General features: G+C 42.3%; 2 protein-coding genes across 4 annotated transcripts in view; one reads left to right on the top strand and one right to left on the bottom strand.

Annotated features, from left to right (window-relative positions):
• STEAP4 (STEAP4 metalloreductase) overlaps positions 1–23129 on the bottom strand; it is a 224414-nt gene extending 201285 nt beyond the window's left edge. Inside the window, exon 1 of the mRNA XM_080975204.1 lies at positions 23118–23129. The gene's annotated coding sequence lies outside the window, so the exon portion shown is untranslated. The remainder of the gene's footprint in view (positions 1–23117) is intronic.
• The window catches only part of ZNF804B (zinc finger protein 804B), a 294257-nt gene that overhangs the window by 168341 nt on the left and 102466 nt on the right, over positions 1–23450 (top strand). The gene's annotated exons all lie outside the window — the stretch shown is intronic.

The following is a 23450-nucleotide window of genomic DNA, read 5'->3' on the forward strand; positions in this document are numbered from 1 at the left end:
CAAAATACAGCCTTTCTCCTATTAAAGTTATTTACTGCTCTTTATTTACATGGGTAGTCCTTCCATACAATTATGCAGATGATTCTCATGCAAAATGTGTTCCTGGGATTCTCTCAGCTCTTGGGTTGATATTCTGGTTTTGGAATGCACAGTTTTTTCCTCACTCATTACAAAATAAAACAAAAAAGAAACAAACCATTCTCTCTCTCTCTCTCTCTCTCTCTCTCTCTGTGTGTGTGTGTGTTCGTGTGTGTGTACTACTGTTTCATACAAATACCACAGCTAGTCTAAAGAAACAGATTAAAAAAGAATAAACATACTGACTCAGTAGAAACTGATAAAGTGCAGACGTTGCCTGCGGCTATCACAGCACACAGCAGACTTAACCTGTACATCAATTTTATCTCTTCCTGGGTATTTTTCCCTGCTTGCTTTTAAAACTGGGTTGCTAAAAGATATTCTCTGTTTCTAAAAGCAATTTTTGGTCACCAGTGATAAGCAGAGAAATCTTTCTCAGAATTTGTGATAGTCCGCAGCTCAGCCTCTCCTCTTTCGTTTGCAATGAGCTATGGAGCACGAAGGACGTGCTGCTCTCGCACTGGTGACAAAGCTGCAGTCATTGCATCAAGTTCAAGATAAGAAAGCAAAGTCTGCTCCACTAAGAGGCTTCCTTCCTAACCCTTGTATTTACAGTTCCAGGAGGTGCTGGAGTGCATGTCTTCTGTCTCGTAGGAATTTGAAATGTTTGTTTTAGCCCACTAAAATGTCACAGTGGATAATAAAAAAGACACACACACACACACACACACACACACACACACTGAGAAGCATGAAATGTTGTGACTGCAAGTTTGCAAAAGTATTTGCACGGCATGCAGGTGAAAAAAAGGACTGAACAATATTTTTCCATCTGCTTCATAAAAACGTCTAGCTCACGTAGATATTTCTTTTTAAATTCCACATTCTCAAGATATGAAGCAATTGTAAATCCAGTAACTTCAACGAAGAGGGCTCAGACTTCATTCCATCTTCAATAACAAATTTGTTGATACGATGAGGTCTCTCCACTCATCTGACATTACATACTGCATGCTTCTAAGCATTATTAAAAGTGAAGCTCTTCATCAGGTATATTTGATCATTTGATTATATTAGCATTTTCTGTTGGTCCCAAGAAGCTCTTTTAATACATGTACAGCTCTTGGGAAGAAATAGGGAAAAATAAATAGAGCAGAAAGGCAGCATCAAAGTCTGGCTGTATTTAGGGACTGGTTCATTCATCACTGAGTCAACCTCACATATTTTCTGGCAAGTATCGTGGCCTCCAGGAAGGCTTTCCTGGCAAGCAGACCAGGACACATTTTGGTTTGCATGCTTTAAAAACAATGGCCAATCACAATTTCCAAGATTGGCAGCCATTGCTAACCCAGTGCCCTCCAAATGGACTACAGTTCCCAGCAGCCCCAGCCAGCATGGTGCTTTGAAATATGGTGGCTCAGATAAGGATCATGTATTGAACTGCTGCCCTATGGAACTGAAATAAATGTTCAGGATCAGATAAGAGACAGCGAACAATCCCAAGTCTCCATTTGTTTCAGCAAAGAACATAATGCAGATTAGGTTTTTTTTATTGATAATGTTGTCTTTTCAATCATAAACAAAAAATCAAGCAGAAACATGAAGCTGCCTTATAGTTAGTCAGTATAACTGTCCACCTATCTCCGTATTGGCTGACTGAGAGTGGCTTTCCTGGGTTTCAGACAGTGGACATTCTCAACCCTACCTGTAGATGCCTGAGATAGAATTTAAGACTTTCTACATACAAAGCTGATGTTGTGCCACTGAGCTATGGCCTTCCTCTTCTAGAAGATAACTGTGGAACAGGCAATCTAGTCAACACTCACAAATCTCTTTCCTCTTTAACTGGACAAACACTTCCCACTCTCCCCTGAAAGCTTCCTCACGAGCTTTTTAAAGAAGTTTGTTGCTGCTTTTCAAAGCCTGTGAATCAATCCCCAAAGCCCTGCTCACCAGTTAATCTGATACCTGTGGCTGATGTGGGCAGATAAACTTATTTTAGGGGCATGGTGGCCTTCTCTCTGCCATCCACTGTCATTAAATCCTAAGGCTGATGCCTTTTCACTTGGTTGGAACATCTATTAATCTGGATATTTTCCAGTTTCCCAAACATTAAATTACCAGAAAGGTAAATGGAAAATGTCATTCAATTGTAGTGTTTAAATTCTTCTAATGGAGTCTGGAGAGTGCTTCAAGCAAGAAACAAAAGCAAATAATAAGACCCTAAGCAATCCTTGAGTTCTCATTTGTCTCCTATTAAAAGGAACACTCCCCACTTCCAAAAGAGCACTCCTCAGATAGGTAAGAATAATTTCCTCCGACAGTTCTATTCAGGGGAAAGAATAGTCCTCCAGCTGTAATTTCTCTGGAGGCATGGCTGCATAAATTGTGTGTTTGCAGTATAAGAGGAATTGTGTTAATGGGTCCAGAATATTTATTCTGGGGGCATATTAATATGAATTGAAGCAGCAAATAAAACCATAGTCTGTGAATGCTTTTCTGTGCTTAGCCTCTTGCAGCATTTGACTTGTGACCTTGCACTTGACTTCCCCACCTCTCTGCCCCACCTGCTGTCATATTTGTGATACAACAGTATTTAGCCTTTTCATTGACCTGAATGAGCTGATAAATTTTGAGAGCCTACCCATGTCACTCAAGGCACAATTTAAGAAGATGGAAGAAACCCTCCCTTACTTAGTTGCTAGTAGCAATGTTTAACGTGCAGCTACTGTAATGAAATATATAATACCATGAGCATCTTTTAGTGTGGAAATACTTTCTTTTCTTGAGAAAATAGCGTGCATTACATTATAGTGGTTTGGCATGCAGAAAACTCGTGTATCAGGGAGAAGATTGTATTAAATTATTTGTTCTCCAATGCGCTAGTCTTTCTTAAATGTAGAAAATAACATAAAGCTGGCCCTTCATCTACAATTTGGAGTGGCATGATCTCAGAGGGATTTGTCGCATGATTTTTCTGCATTTGCTCTGAGTAAATGATAATAATCTGCTGGATTTTTCTATTTAAAGTGTTTTGCTGATTTGCTCATAGAACATGGTAGCTAATTTCCAGTATTCAGAAATTACTTATTTAAAATACTGACTGTGGGGGAATGAAATACTGTATATGAATCCCTGTGGACCCACATGTGTGGGTGAACAACAAAAGAAATGGCGGGGTGCCTGGATTCAAAATGTGGGGCTTTCACAAAGAGAGCCCCCGTAGCAGAATATTAAACTCACAAAAGTTGAACAGCAGTATAGTGTTAGGAATATAGGTTGTTCAACCTTTTTATCTCACTCAGCTGCACACACCAGCTGACCTCTTACTACCCTACTTGCAGTGAGTGGACTAAACACTGTTAAGTAAGTTTAAAATGCTTTACTTACAAATTCAAGGTCTCAGCCATGCAGTGTTTCATACAACAGCAAGGATAATACAGGCAAAATATTCTTGGGTAGATAATACAGACTATAGTTCCAAACATTTGCTGTAAGCTTGTGAGCAAGCTTGCACACACCCTCCTTTGTTGGTTACATGAGGCAGGGACAGATGTTGGGGAGAAGAAAGGCTTCACTTCCTCTCCCTTCATGCACCAACCAGTAGTCATGCATAGTTATGTCTCCCACATTTAGTTTCCTATCCTAAGAGTGCTGATTAGAAGAAAATATGAGACCATGAGGAAATAGGAATCAGTTGTGATGGGTTATTTTGACATCAAAATTCTGTATTTCTAAGGCAGGCATAGTTTAGAATGACTGTTTGCAAAATGTTCTCATTTACTTGACAGGCTCTTCACACTATGTCAAAGTGTGTGTACTTAAGAACTGATTAAGAACTTTTAAAATGGATTGATTTCAATTGCACTTACGGTAATTTCCAAGTGAGAATGCTCAAGGCCACAGCTTGATCCTGTGAGCTCCATTCTTTCTGTAGGCAGAAGGGGGAAATTTATATAGATGGCCAGATCCACCAGATCAGGCCATTAAGAGGTTTCTGCTTATGACATGGCACACTGTTCCTGGGCAAGGGAATTTTGGAAGCACTGATAAGGAGACATGGAGCAAAAAACACATCCTTCTTAAGGCAGTGTAGAAGGTTTGAATGTATTGCTTTTAATACCAATTGCTTTTGGCTCCAATGGCAGGACATTTCTAGTCTCTCTTCTCCATAGGCTATAAACTGAACCCCTACACCCTATGCAGTTTATCAATTATATTTCTTTATTTGTTGCATTTATATCCTTTTTGTCTCCAAGAGCTCAAGGTGCCATACACGGTTCTCTCCTCATTTAATCCACGTAATGATCCTGTGAAGTAGGTTAGGCTGAAAGGCAGCCCAAGGTCACCCAGTGAGCTTCATGGTTAAGTGCAGATTTGAACCCTGGTTTCCCAGGTCCTGGTCTTACACTCTAACCACTATACCACATAGGCTCAAAATAACACAAAGCTTTATTTAAAGGAGATACAGAGTGGATCCAGTAGTACTTCTCCACTGCTTGATCCATAATCCTGGCCTGATTGACGTTCCCTTCCAGTCTTTCCTCCAACCTTAGAAAGCCCTTCTCATACAAGTTGAGGCTAACTGGTCGAAAGGGGATTTGACTCTTACACACCAATAGTTTCATATGAACTCACTGGATTTGAGAATGCTGCGTGCAGGCCTTGTATAAGAAACTTATTCGGTTCAATAAGCTATGCTGTATCTTATATACTCATCATATTGTAAGAGTTAATATTGGGTAACCGTAAAGCATGGGATAAAATAAGAAATAAATTCAGTTTTGAAATGTGCAATACCTCTGGATGGTAACTGAGGAAATAAAAGCATGACGTTACTCAGATTTGACAATTTACCATCTGGTTGTGTGCCTCTGAGTTGGATTGTAATGGCAGAGATTTCAGACTTCCACAATAACACTGTAGGTACCTAGAGCCTGGGTCCACATAATGCAACATTTTCAAATATAGAAGCTGCAAGAGTTATTTATAAAAATCTATTTGGCCATGGAGGGAATCACAATGAATGAAATCTTTATATAGAAGCCTGCCTTCACATTTTCATAGAAAAATCTGGGCATACATTACGAACAATTTGTGTGTCCAAAGGTAATGGATGCAACGTTGGGTGCCTTTGCAAATGAATGTTAACAGGATTCCATATGAATTAAATATTTAGCTAATTCTCTCGACGGGATTTTCAGTAATTTACTATTATGCATCCTTTGTGAAAACTGAACATACAGTGAAAAATTAAAAGCAAAAGTTATTTTAGCTTGTATTTAGTCATATGAAAAGCTATGTCTTTGTCTCAGGGGAAACCAAAAACAAAAAACACTGGCAAGTCTATGAACAGAACACCCTAGCTCTGAGATAACAAATAACATAATTCAGGGGCTGACAGCATTCAGGGACCTCACCTTGGCAAAGTCAAATAATTTTGTAAAAAATATATGTGCTAGCATGGTATTCCTGGAATGTGCAGAATATAATTGTTTATTTAGTTTGATAGCTGTGGGGTGGGGAGTGAAAAGGGAGAAATGACGCCAAGGGTGCAATCTAAGCAGGGCCAGCCCAAGACACTTCTCTGCCTGAAGCGAACCAGAAAATAGTGCTGCCCCACCCTACCATGCTCACTCCTACAAGAAAACAAACATTTGCCTAGCTTTAAGCTGGAGAGGCCCTTTCAGAGCCCTTTGCAGCAGTCTGGGAGCTTTCAGCAGATGGAGATGCTGAGCGCCATCCACAAACATGGCTCCTTCAAGGTTCCCCTCCAACTCCCCATGGTGTCTAAACAAGGGGAATAGCATTGTCCCACCACCCTGATAATAATGAATAAAGGGGATAGGTAAGCATAGCTGTAAGTCGCCCCTTATTTGGTGGGAAAGTCCCTTATCCCAGCGCCGTGTCCCACTGCTGTCCCTTATTGATGACATCCCTTAAATTTCCCAGGTTTCAAAGGAAGCAGCTCCTCTCCCTCCCTCCCTGCCGGCCAGGGAGAAGGGAGGCTCCAACTGTGTTGCTTGGCTGCATTGCTCACCCAATAAGGAGTCTAAGAACGACTGGGGGGTGGAGCTTGCATGCCTTGTGCCTATCAAATCGGCCGCGTTGTCTGGGGACTCGCCTTTGCTCAGCGCTTCCCAGCGGAGAGGTGACGGTGGTTTTCCTTGCTGCATCCCCTTTGCCAGGTTGCTGCGCTGTGGAAATCACCGCTTGAGGCTTTGTTTGGCTGCTGGCTGGGCTTTCTGCCTTAGGCTCGGAGGGGCTCAGAAGTTGAACATACCTGTGCTCTGAAAATCTCTTATTTTGGCTGCTGATCCCTTATTTTTGAGGCTGATGGTCCCTTATTTTCAAATCTGTAAGTTGACAGCAATGCAGGTAAGTGGCTGGACTTCACAGCTCAGGTCAGAGATGCTCCACCCCAATGCAAACCCATCACCTCTGCCAGGCACCCCCTACAGGCCCTCAGTCAAGGATGCAGCCATGAGAGCATGTGACCAGCATGGCAGGCTGGGGCTGCCTTGGGGTGCAGGATGACCTTGGACCAGCCCCCCCCCACTTGATGTTAATAGCACATACCCCTGCATGCCTACTGAGAAGGACACCCGCTTAAATTCAATGGGGCTTCCAGATGAAAGCATGCACAGGATTGCAGCCTCAATATTTTCTAGGGATTAGTTTAGCATAGGCCTCTAGATGCTTGGCCCTGGACGTCAACCTCCTTACACTGAAGCCACCTGAATTCCAAGCTTTGTAGGGGTGCATTTGCTTCCATTCGGGCATAGGGTATGTTTTCAAGCTATAATTTTATACGTGTCTACTCTAAATGAACAGCATCAAGCTCAGTCAGGCTTCCTCCAAAATTAGTGTGCATAAAATTCCAGCCTTAATTTTGTTCCATTTCTGGAATATTATGGAATATTAAAGGAAACGAAAATATCGTTTTATCCTTCACCAATATTAATTGGCAAAGGAGTTTCAATATATTGTAATCTAGGGATTAGGAGTGTGGGATCAGTCTCTTTCCAGTTCATGTCAGTTTGCATGTTTTCATAACTCTGATTTGGCCCATTTCTGCACGAATGGGTTTGTTTGTTTTTTACATAAAAAGCATGAAAGTGTGCGTTCTTTTTGAATGTTTTAAACAAAACACACATTTTTATGCACATGTTTTTTCATATGCACTTTATCCTTAGGTACATTTATTGAGAAAAGAAGCTTAGGACAAACAAACAAAAATTGTGTTATGATCTCTGTATTAGTCTGCGATGTGCAAATCAGGTCAGGCCACTTAAAAATGCAGACTGAACAAAATTAGACTGGCATTGTGTGAAAAAATTCAAACAGTGGCCTAAGCTTCAGCTTCTAATTAGACCACTCTTTGAATTTGCTCATACAATGCCAGTGCTAATGTCCGTGAGCGGTTGACTATGATTGATTCATTGTGTTCCTAGCAACTGGAATCTAAAGAACTATCTCCACTGGAGACAAGCTGATCGCCACATTAACAAGCCATACATAAGTGGCTTGACACCTGTACAAGCACAAAAGAGATTATGGGGTGACAAGAATAAGTTCTCATTTTTCTAAATTCAACATTAAGTACAACAATGAACTGTGGATGTTATACAAAGGAAACTTTTTAAGTGCAGCAAAAGATAAATCAAGATACTAAGATACATATCAGAGATGGGGAGTGAGTGGGAAACAAAGTAGGAAATTTAAGTTGCCTGGGTGAAATTGCAAGAGGTCTTTGGTTATCAGTTTTGACACTCTCTCTCTCTCTCTCTCTCTCTCTCTCTCTCACACACACACACACACACACACACACGCTTCCACTTTCATATCACAGCAGCTGAAAAAGGTGGAAGTGAAAACATTTTACTGTAAAGGATTAATCTCTATGTTGTTAGCCACTGCAATAATTACATTATTTTAGTGATGAATTGCAGCCTACCAGGGTCCAGAGCAAACATGTCTGGTGTGCTGTATGAAGCTGCATGAATCTGTTATCTATCTCTCTGTCTAAAAAAAGAAGTTCTTTTAATCAGATAAGCACAAGAACTGTAATAAAGCCACCAAAATAAAACTCAGTACTACAGCCACAAAATACATCCCTCACACAATCAGTGGGACACCAAAATCACTCTGGAATAGCAAGAGGGAGAATGTGCTTCCCTTGGGAGGAAGTCCCAAGGCTGCATTAGAAAAACCCCTGCCTTGTTTAATAATTCCTTGCTGTACTTCAAGGTAGCTGGTTTGGAAACTTATCTCAGGTTGGTCCATAAGAAAGAAGATAACTGTTACCTAATTTGAAATCCTAGTTGATGAGAGATGACCTTCTCATCTGAAGTCTGGTGTGAATGACTCTGTTGTTGTTGTTGTTGCTGCTGCTCTTGTTGAATCCCACCCTTCCTCATTCAGAAGCTAGGGTGAGTAACAGCATTAATTGAATTAATTGGCAGTATAAAACCAAAATTGAAACCACCGTTTGCAATAAAATATAGTAATGATAGCATATGACAATCAGTGGTATTCAAGAAACTGGACAGAAAGCTAGACTTATTAGACAGTCAGCGCAATAGGGCCACTCCTGCTGTGCTCAGAAAGCCCACAAAAACAACATGGCCTTATGCTATGCCAGAATGAATATAATGTGAGTGACAATCAGATTTGTACTGGGCAGAAGTTCCATAGATGGAATATAATATAGAAAGGGCACTGCTTCTTTAAATGGTGTTATTAGATGTAAGGATTTTATGTGTGTGTGTTGGCCGAGAGCTTTTTTTCTGAATATAATACAACAAAAAGAGAATGAGAGACCAAATATAAACTTGGTCATGAAACCCTACTTGCACTAATTAGCATTGCATTTTATAAAAGCAGCAGGGGGTGGGGAAAGATAAATAAGTTATGTCCTGTTTTATTTAGCCAGTCAATAAACAATAGTTATCCTACTGTCTATGATCAGTCACCTTCTACAAGCTGTGAGATTTGATTGCTTTTTAGTGCCTGCTGGTCTTTCTCCAGTTTTGTAGAATGTTTTAAAAAGCCCCACAAATTCCTTAATTCCGCTCACAATGTCTCTCATGTTTCAGAGATCGATACGTGGTTTTACTTACTTTCCTACAGGGTACAGTATATGTTGCAACACAAGCCCCTCATTGCTCAAGACAATTAAAATCCGATAATGAGCAAGGAAATGGTAAATTGGTTGCTCCGATTTCCTGCCCATCCTAATAAAAAAACAACCCTATCCTATTAAAATGAGAAAGATGGTGTAAGAAACTGAAGGGTACCAAATTTAAAACTAATAAAGGGGAATGCTGATCTAATCTGTGAATAAAAGAGAATAGGCAGATTGTGGCAAATGGCACCTAAAACTTCTTTCGAAATCGTAGCATTCAGCAAAACCTGGTAAGCGGACAAGGAGGAATTACAATGGGGATGTTAAAAGGTCTTGACACTGTTATGGCTAAACTGTGTGACTATGTATATTTTTGGCAAACATTCTTTGATGAAACACAACTGGAAGCTTGAGAGGTGGCATCCCTCAGACATCCAGGGTCAGTACATCTCCTTGTAGAAAGAAAAAAGTCATTCTTCCTTCTTAGGAACAGCTTTTCTTTTTTGCATTTAATGGGGTTTCCAGCTTTTTCCTGAGAAAATTACATGGACTGTTCAACTTTATTCCCATATCCTGCTCTCCAGTACCCTCAGTGCCTCTAAATGTAACTATTAGTACTTTTACCCAGTTCTAGCACCATTGCTATGCTAGATAGCCTGTGCTGTCCAGGGTGCTGATACTGTCATGAAACTGTCAGTAGCTGGAGTAGAGGCAACTGACGCCTGAAAGTGATACAGAAGCATCTGTATGCAAGTAAATATGTACAGCTTGATTCGTTTTAAGAACTAGAGCATGCTTTTAGACCGTAATTAATGTGTGGTTCCTGTTCCAACTGATTACCAGAAAAGGCTTGATTCACTCTAGGCCAGTGTTTTTCAAACGTGGGTCTCCAGCTGTTGTGGACTACAATTCCCATTATCCCTAACTAGCAAGACCAGTGGTCAGAGATGATAGGAGTTGTAGCCCAACAGCTTGGGAACCCAGTGTAAGAAACACTGGTTTAAGGTCACATCCATACCATACATTTAAAGCACTGTTATACCACTTCAACAATCATGGAGGATTGTAGGGACTGTATTTTTAAGGGTTCTGTAGCTCTGTGTGGAACCTAGGGTGGAAGCCAAAAGGAACAACTAGTTCCACTATAAATGAAGTGCCTTGGTGATGAACAATTCCCATAATTACTCATGAATATTTTAATCAATTGCCTTTGCCTAGCTGAGTGGTAAAGTATTGTTTCTGTGTTTTTGAAGGTGTATTTACAACCACTAGTTGGCTTAACTAATTCCCACTGCCATCTGTATTACCAGTCATGCTGCCAAGATAAAAGTAAGAGTAGATGCGCCATTTTCTTACATTTATGCCCCTCCTTTCCTTCCATCATCTGATTTCCTGGAGATCACCAATCTAAGCACCGATTAGCTCTAGACCGCCTTAGCTTCAACAAGGAAGTGACCATATCCAGATCTGTGACAAGGGGGAATTTGTATTAATTGAGAACACAGTTAGTCTTCTTATAAGGATTAGGGATACTCAAGACACAGTGGATAAATTACATTGCTAATTCTGTTCACCTGCAATAGGTTTTTGTAATAGAAAAAGGAAAAGAAAACCTGTATGTGTGGCTGAGGGCTGAAATAAAGATTCTGGCAGCTTTGATTAGAGCTTTCAGTATAGTGGCACCTGCTTTGTGGAACATGCCACCCATTGAAGTTAGGCAGGCTCTAACTGCATTACACACATTTTCTTGGATAATAAAAGCTTTTTTTTTTTTGTTTCTACAGGGTTTCGCAGAAGGGGTGAGGGTGATTCACAGGAAGTTTTTAATTGTATTTAGTTATTTATTTTAAACTGCTTCACAGCCTGAGGCCATTGAAGTGGTGCACAACAAGAAAACTTTAAAAACAATGAAACCATTTCTACAATTAATATTCTGTAAAATGACTGGGTCATGCTTCAGGGAAAGCCTTCTTAAACAAAAACAAAAAATCCCAGCTTCAACAGCTTCCTAAATATCAAGTAGCTGATTCCTTTTTAGAAAACTGTTTCATCTGTTTTTATTTGTTGTGTTTTTATTGTTATTGTACACTGCTACGGTATTTTGCACTGCATAGTGGTTTATAAATATACCAAATAAATAAACATTTAGCATGAAATCTGGAGGAAGAAGAAAACAAGGTTCGCAGAGATGCCATCAAAGCCCAGCTTAAGTATCGCAAAAAGAAGCTAATGTGATGCATATGTTAGATTTCTTGCTCATACATTATTATTATTTATAACAGTTTATGGCTCATTTATCCAGGCTAATTTATACTTAGTACTTCACAGCAAGAGGTGCCTAGATGGCAAATGCTAAGTTATATGGGCACATTTATAAACAGATGACTTTTTAGTCTGTTTGCAGTTTTGTTGTAAAAATGTCAAAGCACTTAAACACTGTAATTTTGAGTGTCATGGAAATCTACAAGATAAGTACTTTCTTTGGTCAAGGAGTTTGTATGGATGCTAGTAGAGAGCTATAAAGTAATGGGAGACTAAATTATTTCCTCCAAGGCAATGTGGGGTGTGTGTGTGTGTGAGAGAGAGAGAGCTTTTTTTTTTTTAAGGGATAGCATTGCTTATATTAACTACATAGATGCCATTCTGTGGAATAAAATTTGCTGACAGTCATTCATTTATATGGGAGAAACTAAACAGATGCACTTCAGGGGCATTGGTGTGGGGCTAAACCCAGCAACAGATGATATGCTGAAACTGCACTGCTCATTTGAACTGTGTCTGGCTGAGTTGTTGAAGCATACTAGGAAAAAGATGGGCGCTGAGGTGATGCACCAGCAAGGTCAGCGTGGTGCAAACATGCTGGTGCAACCATGGTGCATTTGCACCAAACCAACCTTACCACCGTTGTACCCCTCCCACTCTCTGCTTTATCTGGGTGGATGCAACTGATCCCATCTATGGAAGCTGTGACAAGACTACATCCTTCCCTCCTTATTCTGGTTTTGTCACCCCGGCTGGTCGAGGTTCTCCCCCTCCCTAATGAAGCTCTTCATTCTGTAGGAGAAGCAATGAAGGGAGTCAGTCCCCCTCTCTCTGGCACTTGGAGTCAAAAGGGAAGAACCTCCATACCTGGGTACCAGCCTTCATCACCTACTCACCCACCTTCCATCCTGGGTGCCACCCTTGGAGGAATTACTCAAACCCTCAGTTTGGGAAATCCTGCAAGCTTCATTGAGAAGATCAGCATGCAGTCTCAGCATTCGTTTTAAGTTCAGGATGTACAGTTAAACAGTTCTTAAGCAGAGTTCTAGGATGGATGGTTAGCATAAGCAAAGTCACTGTCCCTCGAGCTCTGCTTTTAAAGAGCAGGCCAACCATGCAGTGTTCATCTCAAATGCGAAGACTGTGCTTGCAAGCATGCGCTTCTATGAGAAGCGGGGACCGTTCACACCGGCACAAACAGTGGTGTGTCCTTGGTGTTTGAGACCTCAGTCCAGCCCTCTGACACTATCTCTCTCTCTCTCTCTCTCTCTCTCTCTCTCCTTCCAACTCAGCTGGCTCCACTAATTAGATGTCTGCCTCTTAGGCTACTTTGGGAACGTTGTTCTCAGGAGGCAAAGTAGAAACTGGCTCAGCTAACACCCCTTCCCTTGCATCTGGCAACAGAGGCATTGAACCCTCTTCTCCATCACTACCTGAAGCTGCTCCACCTCCAAACTTGGGGTCCTCCTCCTCTGACAGATCCTGCTATCCCCACCCCACCTCAGCTGGTGCATTGGGACCCCTAGCACATGCAGCCTTTGCTTCATCTTTCTCCTCATCCACTTGAGACTGCCAAACCAGGCAAGATCTGAAAAAGCCGAAGGGCCCTTGACATACAGATAGCAAAGTCCAGTGGGGGATTCTTAATGCAGCCAAACTGGCACCTTCTATGCACAAGAGGGAGATGTTGATAGATTCAAGGAAACCCTAAGGCTTTCAGTCTTTGGGGCAGGGGGAAGAAACCTGAGGAGAGGTAACAATAAAAACAGCCCAATGAGGACCAAACATATTCTGTGGGCACAGAATGGCTGACCGCTGGAGAAGAAAAACTGGGGTGGAGGGGAGATGGAATGGAACATCCTGGAAGTGGGCAAAGATCACTGTTTGGGGTCCTTAACAAAAGCACTCCACCCCACAGTGCTCATTCTTTTATGTTGCAGTGGATTTTAAAGGTTTAGGCTTGTCCCACTAGTTCAGAAGATGCCTATGCTCAATCACATTGTATTCCACCGGGTTTTAAACAACCTACCTGTGTGCTGGATTGAAGCTGGTCACTAAAATGAAATAAAGTTGTTTATATTTAAACTAGGCTCTACTACTCGAAAACATACAGGCCTGCAGTCTGTAGGACACACTTTCTGTGCTAAATGGAATGTGATATATAGGAAACAACATTTTGGTGAGTTTTAAAGGTGCGAGGTAGAGATTTTCTCCCCTCCTGTTGAATTAACTGGCGATTTTTTGGGGGAAATATCTTGAAGAATTTCATCTTCTGAGGCTAATGCAGAGGCTACTCATTTACATAACACTTTGAAGATGTATCCTCTGAACCCAGGTCTTTATGTGCCGCATATTTTATATTAGGTTTTTATATTCAAAGTGCACAGAACTCACAGCCGTTTCACCTTCAACTTTGATCTAAACCTGTCTGACCAAATACCTATTCAATTGATTTCCTTCCACTTCCAAAAGGGAGAGATCGTGCTTTCTGGTCTAGACTAATGCTGAATAGTGATGCCATCACATTTTCATAGACTGTGATGGATTTGTGTGCTCAGTTTATAATCCTTTGTTTCAGGAAACAGGTGAGGAACCTGCGGCTCTCCAGTGTTGCTGGACTCCAACTCCCATCAACCTCAGTCAGCTTGGACAATGGTCAAGAGCTATGTGAGCTGTAGTCCAGCAACTTTTTAAGGGCCTGATTCCTGATCTCTAAACTGAGACGTTTCTGTGGTGCACATTGCAGGGCAAAACAGTGAAGCGGCAGCGGAGCTCTTGTGGAGTTAACAGTACAAAACATTGTAAGGTACGAAGTATACATAGAAGGCACAAGCAGGCACAACATCTGAAAAATCACTCAGATCTTCCAGAAATGGGATTTGGTCCCATACTACTCTGATGTATATAATGTAGATAATCTCACGAGAGAAAGTGATTACATGAGAAGCTCCAACAACACTGTGAGACATGCCTGCGTGATGATGGCCATAGGGAAGGAGCAATGAGGCTACCTAAGTCAGGGACAAGGACCTTTTTTCAGTCTGAGGGTCTCATTCCCTTGTGGGCACCGTCCTGTGGGGGGGGCACATGGCAGTGGTGAGTGGGGCTAGTGGCAAAAGTAACCAATGTAAATTTTATTGCGGTTATTCATATTGAGCGTTTGTAAGCAACAGGATGAATAAAAACTTATTCTTCTTCAAATAACAATTGCCCAGTCCAAAAATATGGTTGAAAAGCTTTACTATCAGACCTTGTTCCAAAACAGACATAAAACAAAATAATGTTACAACCATATAGTTGCATAATATCATGTGCTGGTTCCAGCACAGGAATAACATCTTATGAAATAATGAATTTATTCTATCCAAAGCTGAAATAAAAGCGTTGTCTCTCCAACACAGGCTCCATTAGTCTGGAGGCTGTTTCTCCTGGAGAGTATCATTAGCAATCCTTTCTCTTGGACTGCCTTCAGAACAGGCTACTAACATACCCAAAATGGAGACCTGCAATTTGATACCCTATGTGGTCTAAGTTAAACACCTCAAAACAGAGTAGCAGAGATACATTAACTTTAGACTCTCTGCAGCTCTTTTTTTTAGCTTCAGTGGAAGTACACATAATTTAAATGTACAATTGAACAATTATACTTAACAGTTTTTACCTTTGTTCAGTAGGCTACTTTCTACACAAAAAAAACCCCTTTCCCTGTTCTCCAGGCAACCAAGAGGCATTATCAAAGGACATTTTCCAGCCAGGTGAAAACATTAAGGGAGAGCATGAAGTAGGGTTGCTGAGGGTCTGTGGCTGAGGGTGTGTGTGGCCTCAAGAGAGTCCCAAGGACTTGATAGAGAGGTCTGTATTTGGCCCCCAGGCCTAAAGTGCCTCAGCAATTTATGAATTGGACCTTGAAATGTTTAGATGTGCATTGACACACGTCAAAACTTTCTTCAAGTCTCCTCGTGCTTCTCCCTGGAATCGTTTCTGGTTTACCTTGCCTTTATTTCTTGTTACAAGATGGTCCTCTTAAACCAAGAAATGTTGAAGCGTTGGCCTTTTGTACAGGTTCCCCAGCTAGTGTAAATCAGCGTAGCTTTATTGATTTCTGTCAAGTTGTGGCACTTTATACCATTAACTGGGGATCCAACGACCACTCTCATCCGTCTCCCAAGCTTTCAGCTTTACTGTCCATGCCTGGATGAGCTTTAGCAGGCCAGATTTGCTGGTGCAAACCTTCGCATGGGACGTTTGGTATGCTAACTGTTGTAATCAAGAACAAAATATTTAAAGGGCACAGATTCTAAGCTGCCAGCCTTCTTTCAAACGACGTGTATCACGTAGCTGATCGTGTTTAAAACATCAAAAATAAAATAAAATAAAATGCAGAAGCTATGATACTTCCTAGCCGTCTGAAAGAACAAAGATGGGATTGTCTCCAATAAGTGCACTTCAAATTAACTTCTGCTATTTGGCCTCGTTGAATTCCTAAGCATCTCAGCAGATATTGTCAGATCCAAACCCATAAAAGTCAAGTGTATTGCAGTGTTATTCCCATACCCAGAATGGCAAACTACAATGCAAAGTGTTCGGGGGGGGGGGAGTGTTCAAGAAAGGGAAAGGATTTTATCTCAAAGTAATAGCAATTGAAAATAGGGTGCTAGGCAGAGGAAAATGAATGATTTAGTTGCTTAAAGGGCAAGATTAGTGTGGATGAATAGAAGAGCCCTGAAAAGTTGCATGGAGGATAAGGCCATCAGTGGCTGCTAGTGATGATGGCTATGCTTTGTTTCTGTGGTTGGAGGTTATACAAGTATACTTCTGAATACTACGGTAATTGCAGGAGACTGCAGAAGGAAAGAGGGCTCTTGTGTTCAGGTCCTGCTTGGGGGTTTCGTATCTGGTTGGCCACTGTGAAAGCAGGGTGCTGGACTGGATGGGCTGTTGGCCTCAACAGCAGCTTCTTCTTAAATTTTATTTCTTTAATTAAAAAACAAAACAAAATAACTATGCTTAGAAAAGGAGGGAAAGGGTATATTTATTCTGGTGCCCTACATGTTCCAGATCTAGAGTTTATGTTAAGTGGAAACACCTAAAAGTAAAACAAAGACAGTACTGAAATTCATAGGCTTGTAGCCATCTAAGTTCTACTAAGACTAGACCCATTTAAATTAATGGACCTAAGTTAGCCAAGTCCATTAATTTCAGTGGATCTAGGCTGAATAAGTTGCTGTTGGCATCTTGTCACAAGAAACAATGGAGTGTGCCTCTGGGGGTGAAGTCAAATTTCTACATTATCAGCACCAAAGTGACCTTCCCAGAGCAGCGTGTATGGAGGTCTTGGGCTGCCCATCTGACAGGACCCCTCCTCAGCCTCATTGATGTGGTCCAACGTAAAGCAGAGTAATATGTTTGGCACCAGCTTGTCTGCAGGAGTTGCTGGAAGTAAGTGTCCAACTATCTTAGTGTCTCCCTTCCAAATTTGTGTAGGATTTACTCATTAGTAGTTTCTTTTCCTGAGGATTTCCTGCAAGACAGTGGAGGTGTAGCATCAGAATTTTCCTTCTCCGCTGTCAGATGGCTGTTGCGGTTGCTCGAGAGTAACCAGGCAGGACTCTAAACCTGTGTTTTACAGGTTTTTATTTTGGTGCAAACTATTTACAGTGAAGAGCCCCAAAGCTCATGTCTGGCTCAATCACTAGCAGAATCCGGGGGTGGTCTTTTTTTGGACCTCCCCCAACATAAGAGTTTCGTTACCCCCAACCTTCTCCTTCCCTCTTTGCGCCTTAGGCTACTGCACAGGATGGGCAATGGCAAGGGCGTGTTTCCCTCCTGTCCGCCTTGACCAGGAGCGGTGTTAAGCATCCTCTGGCACCTTGCACCTCTTCCCCACTAGAGGTGGGGCTTTCCTCCTCCCCGGAAGAGGGACTGCTTCGCAAGATTTTCGGAGGCTCCCTGTAACACAACTCCCCTTTTATTCCTCGCCTCTGGGCCGATGGCAGTTCCCTGACACCCTAGATGGGCTACATTCCCAGGTTGATGAGTTCCATCTGTCTCTCACTTTCATCTACAGCAAGTGCAGAAACCGCCTTCTTTGGACCCACTATTAGTCTCATCTGCTCAATCTGCCAGAGGCTGTCTTTGTACGCAGGAGAAGTTCCTGGCTCACATCAGCTACCTACACCTGGTTTTGCTGGCTAGTCAAAGCCATTTCCCGTGGTGTGGCCGCTGTTGCGTACTGACAGCTTCTAGGAGCCACAGGTGAAAGCTGAGTGCAGCAAGGTGACCAAAGGTGTACAAACTACTCCATAAGGAGCATGACATGTCCCTCACCAGAGGTACTACCCTTTCCCTAATACCCCATACATCACACTTTGAATATGAATAGGGGAGGATACTGATTGCTTATATCTTCGAACATAATTACCAATTAAACATTAAAGGTAAAGGTAAAGGGACCCCTGTCCATTAGGTCCAGTCATGACTGACTTGGGGTTGCGGCGCTCATCTCGCTTTACTGGCTGAGGGAGCCGGTGTACAGCTTCGGGTCATGTGGCCAGCATGACTAAGCTGCTTCTGGTGAACCAGAGCAGCACAGAGAAATGCCGTTTACCTTCCCACCATAGCGGTACCTATTTATCTACTTGCACTTTGACGTGCTTTTGAACTGCTAGGTTGGCAGGAGCGGGGACCGAGCAACGGGAGCTCACCCCATCGCAGGGATTTGAACCACCGACCTTCTGATTGGCAAGTCCTAGGCTCTGTGGTTTAACCCACAGCACCACCTGCGTACCTAATTAAACATTATAAAGCTTGAAATTGTAGAAGTACAGTACGGGCAGATAATGCTTTATGCTTCCAACATTACATAATATAAGGAACATGGGGTGGGAAATGAGAATGAACATGATCATGTATAGATTACCTATAGACATATAGAATACATTTCCAGGCAGAGAACTCAGTAAGCGCTTAGCCTCAAGGCACCATTTGCCACTTGTCAGTACGGTGAAGAATGAAAAATGAGTTGTATGAGTGAGAAACTCAGAACACATAAACCTACAAACACAAATTGTTTTGTGATGCTGTGTAATTTCTTATAACATGCTCATTCTAATTTAGCTCTTCAACATCCCTTTGGAATACATATACACATCAAAAGTGCCTATGGAATTGTCACAGATAGGCAATTTGTTTCTCAAAGAGTTTATCTGCACCTACTGTTTATCCCTCACCTGAAGTCACAGAACTGCTGTGCAGATTATTGTGATGTTCCTAATTGCTTTGTTGATTGATTTTTCCGTGTTTCTGGTGGCATGTGGTATATTTAACATCAGCATGTTATGATTTCCATCATATTCTTTCATCGTACAAGAGTCTTCCCTCTGACGGATGTGGTGCTCAGATCTGGCATGCTTCTTAGTTGCTGTCTTCATATCATGTGTGCAGAAGCAGGGACATATTTCTTATGAATATCTCCTGCCTGGAGATGCCAGGGATTGAACCTGGGACCTTCTGCACGCAGAGCAGGTGTTCCACCACTAAGCTACAGACTTTCTTACAGACCATAGCCTTCCCAGCCACTTGTCATCAGTCATACACAGCAGTAGCCATGGGCTTTCCTAATGTTTCTGAAAATCAGTACAAGAGACTAGCAGGTAGACTGTTGGACTCAATACATGCCAATGCTGTAGTAAGTCCCTGCTTTCATATGCCAGCACCCCATGCAGTAGTCTTCTTAAACACCAACTAAGATTCTTAACTAGAAATTTCTTCTCATTTCTCAGATTTCTTAGAAAAGATGTTCACAAGTTAGTAGAAGGTAAAGGTAATGGTAAAGGACCCCTAGACGGTTAAGTCCAGTCAAAGGCGACTATGGGGTTGCAGTACTCATCTTGTTTTCAGGCAGAGGGAGCTGGCGTTTCTGGGTCATGTGGCCAGCATGACTAAACCACTTCTGGCACAACAGAACACATGGAAACCAGAGCACACCAAAACGCCATTAACCTTCCTGCCGCAGCCGTACCTATTAATCTGCTTGCACTGGCATGATTTCGAACTACTAGGTTGGCAGGAGCTGGGACAGAGCAATGGGAGCTCACCCCGTCACGGGGATTCGAACCGCTGACCTTCTGATTGGCAAGCCCAAGAGACTCAGTGGTTTAGATCACCCGCAACCCTATGTTAGTAAGCACACTATGTAGACTATGCATGCAGTCCTAAGGCGTAGTTTGAAGGGACGCAATGTTACTTTGCTGAAGCTAATCAGACCACAGTCAGTGCCTGGTTGTTACGCTGCTTAACAGGAAACCTATTCATATATAATGGAAAAAAGTGGAATATACATGCATTAAATAAATTGTATAAGATATTGTATAATAACATTGCAAAGCATGAACATAAAGAAAAGCTCTCACTGCACTGAAAACCTTTCGAATTTATATGCACCCATTCTATATATTGTACATAGTGTCTTTGAAGTTAGTCAGGCTAATTTTCTATTGCTAAAGGCGCTGTGAATGAGGGTCAAACTGATTTTTGTATGCCATTTATTATTTATACATCATTAGTGCCTAGAAATTGCTTTCAAAGACCCCAGACTTGTACAGTACGTGTTCATACAAGGGCCTGGATTAAACAGAGTTTTTACATATTCCATTCAGTACGGCACATGTAGTGTCCAACGCTAAACATGTTTCCGCATGGTTATTCAGATGAGCAACCTCATTGACACATGCAGCAGAATGAAGTGAGAATAAAGTGATTGTATCCTGAGATGAGATGCAGTCATACCTCATGTTATGTTTGCTTCATGTTACGTTTTTTCAGGTTGCGTCTCGCGGCAACCCAGAAGTACAGTACCGGAAAGGGTTACTTCCGGGTTTCGCCACTCGCGCATGTGCACAAGCGCCAAATCACACCACACACCTGTGCAGATACGGCGCTTCAGGTTGCAGGCTTTTCATGTTGCGAACGGGCCTCCGGAACGGATCCCGTTCGCAACCAGAGGTACCACCGTAGAATGAATTGTACCACTTTGTGCTCTATGTGAGCTATATTTTTAAATGCTCCCATTTGTTAAAATCTAAACAACAAAAACCTACCTAACAGTAAACAAACAACAGGGAACAGAATGAACTGGAACTGTTCTCCTTGACATGCTAGGGATTAGGGTTATTTCACCTGCAGGGAAGTTTTTTTTTTTAACATGTGGGGAAAGTTCAGCAATGACATCTCTCACATTCATTCAGATTTGGAACAAACCACTCTTCCCCCTAGGATTCTGCCAGTTCATTCTGCTGCATATATAGACCAGGTAGGGCCTAGAAGGAACAGGCAAAGTAGCCAATCAACAGGTTGCTCCTGGTTAGCAGACAGAGTTGGCACACGTCGTCACAATCTTTCCCACTACCATAAGGAATACTGTATTTCTGTTTCAAGCACAATCATTTTTACCGTTTCTCTCCAAATTTTGCATAGATGCAAATAATCTAGCACATGCAAGTGTTCCTCTTTTTTTTTATGATACTTAAGGCTAGGCCTTCAGGTCCATGGAGTAGCTAGTTCAATAGTTCTCTCCAATTGGCATGTTAGAGTTTCACTCATAGCAAAACATAGAAACAAAAACCTTGGAGAATCCAGTTTGGTGTTGGGGAACAGTCGATTTAGAAGAAGAATCCTCTTTATTCTTCTTCATGTTTGACAGGTTCCCAACTGTTGAATACTAAGTTCTTATTAAACACACTGTAATTTTATCAATATTGTGAGAGGATACAAATTTAGAGAAAGTCATGCTTACTGATCTCCCTCTTCTCTTTGTCTTGCTGTCTCCCTCCCTTTCCCTCCCTGAAGTGTGTGCTGTTAAGTCAGTTACTTCCATTGACATCAAATTTAATAATTAGAGAGAGTAAGGAAATTATGGGGAAATTTTGAGCTATGTGCCATATTAGAAGGGCTGAATAAAGCTCAACTGGCAAATTGCATTTGATTAAAGCCTTAGGCATAATAACTCAATAGCCTTTTGTCATGCTAATAATTAATTACTTCCCTTTGAGAAGGATGGATGATGATGGGCTACCTAGCGGTTCGACTCTCAAGCATTTTAATGGCTGTACACTTGCCCTTTAACCACCGCATTTCCTGATTTTGCACTTGGCAAATGCAAGGCGATAGCCTTCCTTTGTCTTCAGAAGAATGTATAGGCTTCAAGTGCATTTTGCCTGCTAAAACACAGCAAGCAAGAGACAAACAAAACACAAAACCAAAGTATATTGTCTACATCAAGAGTTATAGAAGACATCTTGTGAAACAAGTGCCAGCCCTAGGGAGGCAGGATATATAAATCTTGCCCGACAAAATGGCACTTTGGAGACACGGGCTTACTTTAAAAGAGTTATAGAACAAGGGTTTCTAGATTTTAGTGAACCTGCTTTTCAGAATGCACAAGTCCAGTCAGCCCCTTTCATACTCAGTTAAGATGAAAGTCAGACCTTAGACCTGAGGGACTTGTTGGGGTTCAGCTTTAATTTTGCCAGGCTCTCCCTTTCATAACCTTGTTTCCACTGTCGCACCAGAGCTGCCCCAACTTAATAGGTCAGGCAGATGATTGCCTAGGATGGAACATTGAAAGGGCTCTAGGCCATGTGGAAGAAATATAGTATTAGGCATGGAGCCAGTAGTGCTTTTCCTCCTCTGCCTTTTAATGCTGTAGCCCCTTGCCCCTCACATCCCTGTCAACTGTCCCAATTTGACCGGGACATCCCGGAATTACGGAAGCCGTACCAACTTCTGATTGGATCCCAGAATGTCCCATTTTTGGTGCCACACATAAGTCAGCTGGCTCCCGAAATTGCTCAGCCCCAAAAGTCACGTGTCAGGCGGCTGAGCTGGAGATTATGAAAGTGGAGGAGCTGGAGCTGGTGGTGGTGCAGGCCAGGCCACTTCCGCCAGGCTGAGACACCATGCCTCCTCCTCCAGACGTCCTCACTAGAGGGAAAGAAGACAAAGAGGAGGAGGACGAGGGTGAAGAGGAGGAGGAGCTGGAGGTGCCAGTGTGGCGCTCACTGAGGGAGCTGTTTCCAGTAATGGAGACAGGGGACTGGGGCAGGGAAGCCCCAGCTGGCTCACAAGGGAGCATGGCACCAAAAGACAAGAGTCCTGATTTTAATTGGCAGAATGTTGGAGGGTATATACTCATAACAAAGGAACAGATTGAAAACCTGGCCCGTTTCAATGGTCTTGTGCTAGTAAACAGCGTTTCTGTGTGCTCTGGTACTCGTCATGGTGTCTCGTAATGCCAGAAGCAGTTTAGTCATGCTGGCCACATGACCCGGAAAACTGTCTGCGGACAAATGCGGCCAGAAGCGAGATGAGCGCCGCAACCCCAGAGTCAAGTATGACTGGACTTAACCGTCCAGAGGTCCTTGACCTTGACCTTTTTACCTTGTGCTAGTGCATAAAGCCCTGAACAGCTTAGGTCCATGATAGCTTAAGGACCACACTGCCCTGCATGTCTCAAGCTGATCACAGATATCATCTGGGAAACAAACGTTTCAGGACATTCTCAAGTCTAAAAACTGGTGTCAGCTTAGTTGGCTTGATATTCAACTGCTTCTGGGCAGTCAGTCTTCCTCTTTTCATTTCAGTGTTTCCCAACTTACTTCCACACAAACAGTAAAGTTAGTAAAGGGATATGGAGGACAGTTGGGGAACCTGGAAATCTTCCAAGAACTTTCGAAGAGAAACGTGAAGAAAGAATAATGTGTCCCGTCCCCCCCATCCCCCCGCCATCTTACCTAATCAGACCCCCATGCTTTTCTCATGGGGTCTGAAGCATTCCAGGTGATAGTGCAATCTCCTTCTCTCCATACAAATCATACTTGGATTGATTTTTGCTGCTCCGCCTGCTTGATCAATGCTGACACTGTGCTCATATCTGCTGAACATACTTACTTGATATACCCCTCATGGCACATCCCTCTGAGACCTC

This window comes from Podarcis pityusensis (assembly GCF_964106645.2).
Source record: "Podarcis pityusensis genome assembly, chromosome: 12".
Lineage (NCBI taxonomy): Eukaryota > Metazoa > Chordata > Lepidosauria > Squamata > Lacertidae > Podarcis > Podarcis pityusensis.